We start from the raw sequence: 9,199 nt of genomic DNA, 5'->3' as shown, positions 1-9,199 counted from the left end.
TCCAACGGACCCTAGCTGAATATTCAAAAATTGGAGCTTGATTTGAACTCAAACCTAGCAGCCCAGAAAATATATGAGTGGCCTATAACCCAAATGTCCTGCGTGTCAAAGAGCAATCCTAAAGGTGGAGGAAAGCAGTAAATAAAAAATTAGTAATTGTCATAAAACAATAAAATTTTATGGTGTATTAGTGGGATCTGATAGAACATAAGTGAGTATCTGCCAAAAAGAAAAATTTTCTATTGGTCGCCGACTTTACTATTTGAAGTGGCTGAGACAAACAGAAGACACAAAGGGGAAGAATGGGTGGGGGGGAATTGGGAAAAAACAGGTGAACTCGGCAAGAGGTAAAATAAAAACCTGCTGAGGGATGGACTATGGCCTAATTAAATGATTGAGAATAGCCGAATTGAATCCGTCAGTTCAGGTAAAAATTGTAAAATCCCTCAAGACTCCCATTGCCAGCAATGGCGAGTAGCTAATCCCGAGTAGGACGGACAGGGGTAACAGACAAGACAGGACAGTACATGAGACAAGACAAAAACCAGGCAAGCATAAAATATAAACGTAACCGGAACAGACTGTGAAATGACTTTAAACAAAGGGCCTTCATGCCTAGGTCGAATGTAACCTTTATAACTATCCGATTTCCAATGTCCTAGGGCCTTAATTTCTGATGCCGAGAAACCCGCAGCTGCCGCCGAAGTTGCGGCTCCGATCAGAAACGAGTGTGTACCAAAATCTTGAGGCGGGAGGCCTAAAACTGATACACACCTCTTCAAAAACCAACCAAACTGGTATTTGGTAAGCGGAGTCCTGTCCATATGCATGAGTCATGAACCAGGAACATCCGGCCGCAATAACTCATACCGCATAGCTAGTGCCACGGGGCAGATCTGTTCGTCCCTAGATGGACCCAACGAGATCCACCTACCCCTACCAGTCTGGTCGGTCTTCGACTGCCGAATCCTACAGAGAACAGACCTCTCACTGACCAGGATATCCGAGAGGAGCATGGCGGCATCAACCCATTTGGATGATGCCACCAGCTCCGATACCCTCAAGGTGCCGTGAAAAGCCTCCGAAAACACCACTTGAATCAGGACCGCCTCATACGCAGTAAGAGCCACTCCGAGAACCGCCCCTAATACTGCCGGAAGCAGATGAGCGTCCACAGGTCTCCTACGGTCAGCTACTGGCCGGGAGACCCGTGCCCAACCCTTTAAAGCCTTCACTATCAGAAAACTTTTAGTAAAGTCAGGTTGGCCCTTCAATTTACAATAAAATGCAATGCCCCCCAAAGAGCGCGCAACAGAAGCCCTGGATCTGCCAGCCAAACGGAGACTCCAAATAAAAGAAAGCATCGAACGATGCTGACTCTTACCTGCCTGTTTGCTGCTACGGGAATAATCTTCCCATTCATTCCATGCCTGCCGATATGCTCGCAACGTGGAGGGGGCTAAAGACTGTTCTGCTTAGCCCTCTATGCCGGCTCGATCACCTGCCAAACATAAGATGGGCAAAGCACAACGTCAGCACCAGGGCCACAGATCGGGACCTAGCCCACTGGAAACGTGATAACGCATCGTCTATCTCATTCTCCACCCCAGGAACGTGTCTTGCCTTAAACATGATGTTACAGCGCAAACATGTGAGCACAGCTGCGCTAGCAAGCGCAAAACCAGCAGGGAAGCCGCATGTTGCTGATTGTATCGCATGGACCATGCCCAGGTTGTCACACCTGATAATGATGCTGCGATTGCGTAACCATTCCCCCCAGATTTCCAAGGAAACCATTATGGGAAAGAGTCTGAGAAGGAGTAAGTCCTTAGTCAAACCCTTTCCCACCCATTCTTCCAGCCAACGGCCAACGCACCAGGAGCCATCAAGGTAACATCCGAACCCCGTGGTGCCTGCTGCGTCGGTGAACAGCTGCAGCTGCAAATTGTCAGCGGCTGGAGACATCCACAACCGAACGCCATTAAAATCCCAAAGAAACGAGACCCAGACAGAGAGGTCCTGCTTAATCTCTGAGGATAAACGTAGCAAATGTCTCGGTTAGTGACACCAGCCGTGGCCCTTTCCAATTTACGTGAAAAAGCTCTGCCCATTGGAATTACTTTACAGGCCCAGGAGGGATTGCGCCTGCCGCAGGGTAATTCTACTGGAAGCCGTGCATTCCGCTATGGCATTACTTGACAGGCTTATCGAGGGGAATGCGACAAGAACCCACCGAGGTACAGATCTCGATACCCAGGAATGACAAGGGGAAGGGCCCTCCGTTTTGTCCACAGCAACGGGAACTCCAAATGAAAAAACAGCGCTCGTAAAGAAAACAAAAGATAACTGCATCTGCCTGAACCGGAAGGGCCGACACACAGAAAGTCATCGAGATAGTGGGCTATTCCATGACTACCGCAAAAATTAAATAAATAAATTCCGCGCACCAGTGTAGGAAGGTGCTAAAATGCTCGAAAAACGCACAGGACACAGAACACCCCATAGGCAAGCATTTGTCTATGCAATATCCGTTGTCCAAGCTAAAAACCCATAAACTGGAATGACTCTGGGTGCAAAGGAAGTAGACGAAAAGCTGACTCAACATCTATCTTAGCCATCAGTGCGCCCGGACCATAACACCTAATGACGTCCAAAGCATCGTCAAAAGACTGGTACACCACCGAGGAAACCTCAACTGGTATGGCATAATTTACTGACGAGCCTGGCGGATAAGACAGATGTTGCATGAGCCCTTATTTTCCTGGAATTTTCTTGGGAACCACTCCCACCGGGGAATTCACAAGATCCCTAATGGGGGTTCTGCAAAAGGCCCAGCAATGCGCCTGCGCTAACCTCGCCAGCCACTTTTTCCCTAAGAATGTGAGGCAATTCAAAGGCAGACTTCAAATTTCTAGGCGAATATGTGTCGACATCCCTGCAAATAGGTAAACGAAAACCAAAACTGAAGCCTTTTAACGAAAATTCTGCGTCCTGCAGAACCGGGTACCAACTCAACCATTTTGCTATCGCTGTGACACGGACAGGGGATGGAACTTTACTTAGCACTTGTGCCTTTTGCTGGCTGTGCAGGCTGCTGCTGGGCACCCCCCTTGAAACACTTGGCAACTGGGTGATTGCCACCACATCGCAAGCAGAGGTGACGAAAACGACATTTTAATGTGGAATTATTAAAGGCGAAGCATTTTCCCCAGACGCCTGCTGTTAGCCCTGACGAACTGAACTAGCTGCTTTGCACGCGTTGTACCCCTCATAGGCAGGACGCGAAGGCTGCGTGACCTCCAGCAATGTATATTTGTCGAAGTAGAAGCATAGCTGAGAATGGAGCTTCCCGGTGATAGCTGCTTGGGGCAGTGATTGCAATAATAAGCTGTGCACCCTGTAGAAATTCACTGTAGCACATGTATTCTGTCTATTTTGTAAGTTAAATGCTCAGAATACAGTATATAATACAATCTCCTCTATTGGCTGATAATAATGATTCAAAGGAGATAAAAGCTAGATCTTAGGTGCTATAGATAAATAAAGCAGTGTCAAAGCCATTACCCCTTACTGTCAGATAACGCATCACTAAAGCATTCTATTCCCCCAATGATACCTCAATGCCCAGCATAATACTGACACTGTTTGCTGCAACTGTTTTCTACCATTAAGAGGGCATAATCAGCACTTAGACCAGCTATAAAATACATCATACGAATGTACTGAATGATATAATTCTGGCATATACAGGACCAGCAAACACAGTAAGTAATTATATGTAGAAGTAGGGCCATCCTGTCTGAGCTGAATCTTTTTATTTCATGTGCCGGCTCCTTTACAGATCATATGAGCAAGTTGGGGAATCTGGGAGAGGGCAGAAAAAGAAACCATGCACTGTCCTGGACATAGATGCACAGATCGGTCCCCCTATGTACTGGATGGTGTATTATCCAGTATTAATAATTGATCCAATAGGTGATCCATATCAGTGCACCCCGTACAGTGCATGTTTTCCAGATCTAGTTGGTGCACAACAATATTCATTACTGGCTTTTTAACTTTTTCTACTGGCTGACACATTTAAAAGATCAACAGGGACTGTAGTGCTAGTTATTTCATTTGTGACACTGAGGGGATCCTAAAAAACATGCAACTTTAGTATTATATGCTATTTCTATTGTAGTCATCATGGTGTGGGCTGAGGGGGGGTTCAGGCAAGGCACTCATAAACCCCTCCTGCATTTGCCTATGGTGCTGGCCATTGCAGCCACAAAGATAATATTGACCAGGGGCATTAAGGACTGAAGGGAAGCACCCCTCCCCCGCACTGGCACACCTTCCACAAAGCTGCTGCAGCCTGAGGGGGGATAGAACTATCAATAGGGGAACCACACCTGCAGCTCCTAATAACATGGGGGCACTGTGGAGCCAGGGACCAGGGTCTGGGGAGGCTCATTACTAGGCAGGACATAGCTACACCCACCCCCAGCAGAACAAGAAATCAGAAAAGACACTGATTGAGGACAGAAAGGAAAAGTAAAAGCAATGATATGAAGTAAATGAAAAGAGACTAAATACAATAAGGAAAAGGAGGAGAGAAGAGGAGAAGAAGGAGAAGCACTAAGAGAGTTTTATTAAGGAAAATGACAACTGACAAAATGCACTTCCCTGTCCTGGAGCAATCTGGAACCAAGAGGCTTTGGCCCTCACTTCTAGCCCCTTATATAATGTCTCTATTGAAAACCCGCCCCTGCTAACGATAGGCTAACTCTAAACAGTAATTTGCATACATGCCGGGGGCACTACCAGCTGCTGCCATTTCCCACCCTAGGCTTATACTTGAGTCAATAAGTTTTCCCAGTTTTTTGTGGTAAAAGTAGGTACCTCGGCTTATATTCGGGTCGACTTATACTCGAGTATATATACGGTAACTTACATTATGGCAGGGGGACCCCACACTGCGTGTGTTCCTGCTGTAGTGTAATCCCCCTGGCTGGTTCAACCTGGTGCTGACTAAAGGAAAATAGGGGGAACCCTACATCGGTTCCCCCCCCACCCCGATTTTCTTTTACCAGACCAGGCTCAGAGGACCACGGCTGGTTACCCTTTTTATTTTTTTGGGAGGGTGGATTTAACCCTTACATGACTTTATTACACTAAGAAGACTGCACAGATCACAGTGATCTGTGCAGCACATCTGTCAAACATGCAGCTGACAGGCAGCTCAATCCAAATATGACTGAGCACACACACTTGCAAACATGATTGCATACTCCATCCACAGATACAATTCAGTCAAACACCATGCGACGCCCAGCGTGTTTAATACGGAGTCAGACACGATTCTAAAGGTGCGTACACACTTGCCGATATTTTGGACGACTGATCGATAACAATATCGTTATCGTTCAGTCGTTCACTATACCGTCCAGTTTGTACGCAAAAACGATGAACGATAACGACCTATGACCAACGATGCACGCTCCCGCAGGTTGTCGGTCTTTGTCATTCATCGCCCAAACATGCAGGCCAACCTGGCGATACTGTCAGGTTGTTGCATGTTCTGGGATGAGGGAGGGAGCCCGCCACTGAACGATATCGTTCATGATATTGTTCAGTGTTTGTGCTCGATGTCGTTAACGACACTGAGCACACCCCTGCCGGGGACACACTAGACAATGTCGCTCCTGAAGCGAATCGTCTAGTGTGTATGCCCCGTTAGTAAGTATACCCCTAGCAATCTCCAAGTTGCTAGGCTGGGTGAGTGCAACACAGCAATGACATCATCACTCTCTTCCCACCATCATACCTCCCAAGGTTGAGTAATCCCACACCGGGACGTCTCGCTTGCCAGAGGGGGCGTGGTCTCATGCCTGCTAGATCACTCATCTAGTGCATGACTTTTAGGGGTGTGATCGCAATTCACATCCCCATGTAATGCTGGAGGTGAGCCCAGCACTCCGGCTGCCTCCTTCTTCTCCCATAAAATGGATGCCGAGTGCCTGCATCCATCTGCCGCTGCTCTGCTATGGAGAAGTAGTACGGAGTCTGCACAGAAGGACTCTCCATCTTCAGCAAAGAGGGCAAAAGGAGAGGTCACTGATTGGTTACTACGGGCAATTTCTCCATCTGTCATCTTTAGGTTTGATACCACTCCTGCCATAGGCTGCCCAGTAATCACACCTCTTTCAAGTCTCCTCTTGCAGCCAGACCATCTACAATTAATGGGCACTAGGGTTGTCCAACAATTTCATTCATGACCTCGGCCATGCTGGAAGGCTACAGTATGTAATGAATCCACGAGCCCTTGCTCCCAACATTCTTCCTTTAATCAGATATTGTTTTTGTCCACCACCTGGGTTAATATTGATCTGTTGCCATCATTTATAATTATAGGAACACACTCACATGCATGTATGACAACAACCTGCTGGATGTGATTTGCTGTTGTGATCTCACCTGTCGGTATGATGTAAGGTGAGCTGTGTTTCTCAGGTCAGAAGCAGCAGAAGGGAGGGAGAGGGGAGGTTCCCAGGTACCGAGCTGCCAGATTCAGCTGGAAAAAAACCAGTTCAAACTTTACTTGGTCCAGCTCACCCACTGAGGAGGGGAGGGGAGCTGGGACAGAGTAAGCAGGTGAGGAGGAAGAAGCTATTGTGAGCTGGTCATTCTCAGTGGAGGAAGGTGAGGAGCAGGACACTGTGACCTGGGAGAATATATAAGTGGAAACCTGGACTAAATCTGCTGCTAAGGGGAACGGAAGCCACTCAAGAAATTAAATGTTCAAAAGTTCTTAGACTCAGCGCAGAACCAGGAGTTCAGGTTTGTCACTTCTGCCAGCTAAACCTATAGTACATAATTAGACAGCAGTGAGAGTGGTGGTGAGGTGCCACCTACCACAGAGCCAGAACTCTGGGTTATTTTCTATGTGATACCTGAGAATGGTTTCCGAACAGGTGCCCCCTCTCCCTGTGTACCTAGGTGCACATCTCTATATCTCTTAATGTAGTGGTTCTCAACTCCTGTCCTCAAGTACACCCTACTGGACATGTTTTTGCGATTTCTATCTGTGGAAGCAGGTGGGATAATCACTGACACAGCAAAATAGATTAACTCACCTGTGCATGATTAAAGACATCCAGAAAACATGACCTGTTGGGGGTACTTGTCGACTGCAGTTGAGAACCCGTGTCTTAATGGATTCATATCTGATCTTGCTGGAGAAATGTAATTCTTATGTGCTTAAAGAGTAAGGTAACACAAGGGTTGGATTGGGGTAACTGAAGGGAAGCAATACAGGGGCAAGGTCTGGGCATCCGTTGTAGATGGTGTCCATACAGAAGATACCGAACGTTTTATGTCCATGTGCCCTCTGTGTACAATTAGGAAATAGCTGTTACTATATAGGGAGCACTTCACTTCTGATCAATGGCCACGACTTGCCGGCATTCCGCCTGCTTTCCTGGCAAATCCCAACCATGAATGTCTCTGTTTTTTCCCCAGCATCCAATACAGGTGTGGTGTCGATTATTTATGTGTTTTGATTTATCAATTGTGTTTTGAATAGTGAGTTCTGTGAGCCCCAATTCCTTTTTTCGTGCACCTTATACTTGCATGCTGCAACCACGAAGATGATGTCATTTACATCAGTGGTCAGTTTTATTATATATCTTCTAAACGCTATATCATAATAAGGAATAGCCTATATCTTCAAGTATTATTTTTTATGTTTAATGCAGATTTCATAGCATTAGTACTTACCACTTATAAAACTATTATAGACTTTGGTTTGCACATATATCAACGGGATGTAGTCAGGAAACCGGCAGTCGAAATGCCGATCGTTGGCTTCCTGACAGTGAAAGCCTGGCATGGGACTAATGATAGGTGTCTAAATACCGACGCCTATCATTAGTCCCTCACCGAAATCCCGATGCCTGGCATCAGGGGCACCGAGAGAGGGTGGGGGGAGCAGGTACAAATTGCCCGGCTTGATAGATGGGCCCGGCGGGGGCCCTTGTCCGGCACCGCCCCCCCCTCCCTTCTACATCACAGCAGCCCAGCACACGCTGCAGTGGGAGACTGCTCGCAGCAGCTGGAGCAGTCTCCTATGCCTATGGAGGGAGCGATCATGCTGATCGTGCCCCCCATTGGCTGTGCGTCGGACTGAGGGTCTCACAGTGCCCCCCTCCCAGCGCGCGGTGCTGCTAAAATTATTTTTTTTCTGTTTTTTTCCTAAGGGGACATGGCCACGCCTCCCATGATTAGGCCACGTCCCCTGTCACCCGGGCCCGGCGCTGCTCTTGGCGGCCCTGCCTGGCATACCGAATGTAGGTAAGCCGGGCGTCGTGAGCTCATAGCCTCCCGGGGGGACTTAGGGGTAGGTATCCCCCCGGGAGGGTTAGGATTAGGCTAGGGGAAGGGGGGGTTAGGGTTAGGCACCTCCGGGGGGAGGTTAGGCACTAGGGGGAGAGGTTAGGGTTAGGCACTAGGGAGGAGGTTAGGGATTAGGCACCCCTAAGGAAGGGTTAGGGTCAGGAGGGGGAGGGCTGGGGTACTTGCTCACCTCAGTCGGGGTCTTCATCTGCCGGCCTTTCGGTGTCGGGATTTCATCCGCCGGGCTTAGGTCCAGCAGTAATACATACCGATTCCATATCGACATCACATGTGTATTATAAATATATTATGTATGCACTCCCAGAATGTTGACCTACCACTTGGAAGTGTGAGTGCTGTTCTTTTCCTGACTGAAGCTTTCCACTCTCTATTTTGCTAATTAAAGCTCAAATGTATGAGCAGGAATATGAGTAATCTGTTCACTTGCATTAATATTTTTTTCTCCTTACAGAATATTTTGTTTATATTAATGTTGGTAGTAGGAAGTTCCATTCCCAGCCATGAGTCTATCTGTGTGGAGTTTATATGTCCTCCCGTTTGCACGGGTTTCCTCCAAGGGCTCTGATTTCCTCCCACATTCTAAAAACAGAATTGGATTCTGACAAAATTAACATTAGTAGGTACGCGCGGGCACACTTGTATGTTGGGTACTTTAGGGGGTCTATTCATTACCACTTAATTTCTACAAAAGCAGCTGGAAATGAACATTTTCACCTGCTTTTATAGAAATTAAGTTTTCAGGCCATTCATCATAAAGGTAACGCAGGAGATATCACAGATAACTACTGCTTACCTTTCTCTC

General features: G+C 47.3%; 1 protein-coding gene across 3 annotated transcripts in view; it reads left to right on the top strand.

Moving 5' to 3' along the window:
- The first annotated feature begins 6,511 nt into the window (after positions 1 to 6,511).
- Positions 6,512 to 9,199, top strand: part of SCNN1A (sodium channel epithelial 1 subunit alpha) — a 100,603-nt gene continuing 97,915 nt past the window's right edge. The window contains exon 1 of one of the 3 annotated variants that reach the window (XM_088480924.1): positions 6,512 to 6,636. The gene's annotated coding sequence lies outside the window, so the exon portion shown is untranslated. Of the gene's footprint in view, positions 6,823 to 9,199 lie in introns of all 3 variants that reach the window. The other 2 variants (XM_088480923.1, XM_088480922.1) reach the window with 2 other exon arrangements.

Source organism: Taudactylus pleione, unplaced genomic scaffold (genome assembly GCF_031769625.1).
Source record: "Taudactylus pleione unplaced genomic scaffold, aTauple2 ptg000258l, whole genome shotgun sequence".
NCBI classification, from domain to species: Eukaryota; Metazoa; Chordata; class Amphibia; order Anura; family Myobatrachidae; genus Taudactylus; species Taudactylus pleione.
The sequence above is the reverse complement of the archived record's forward strand: the minus strand, read 5'-3'. Positions and strand labels throughout refer to the sequence as shown.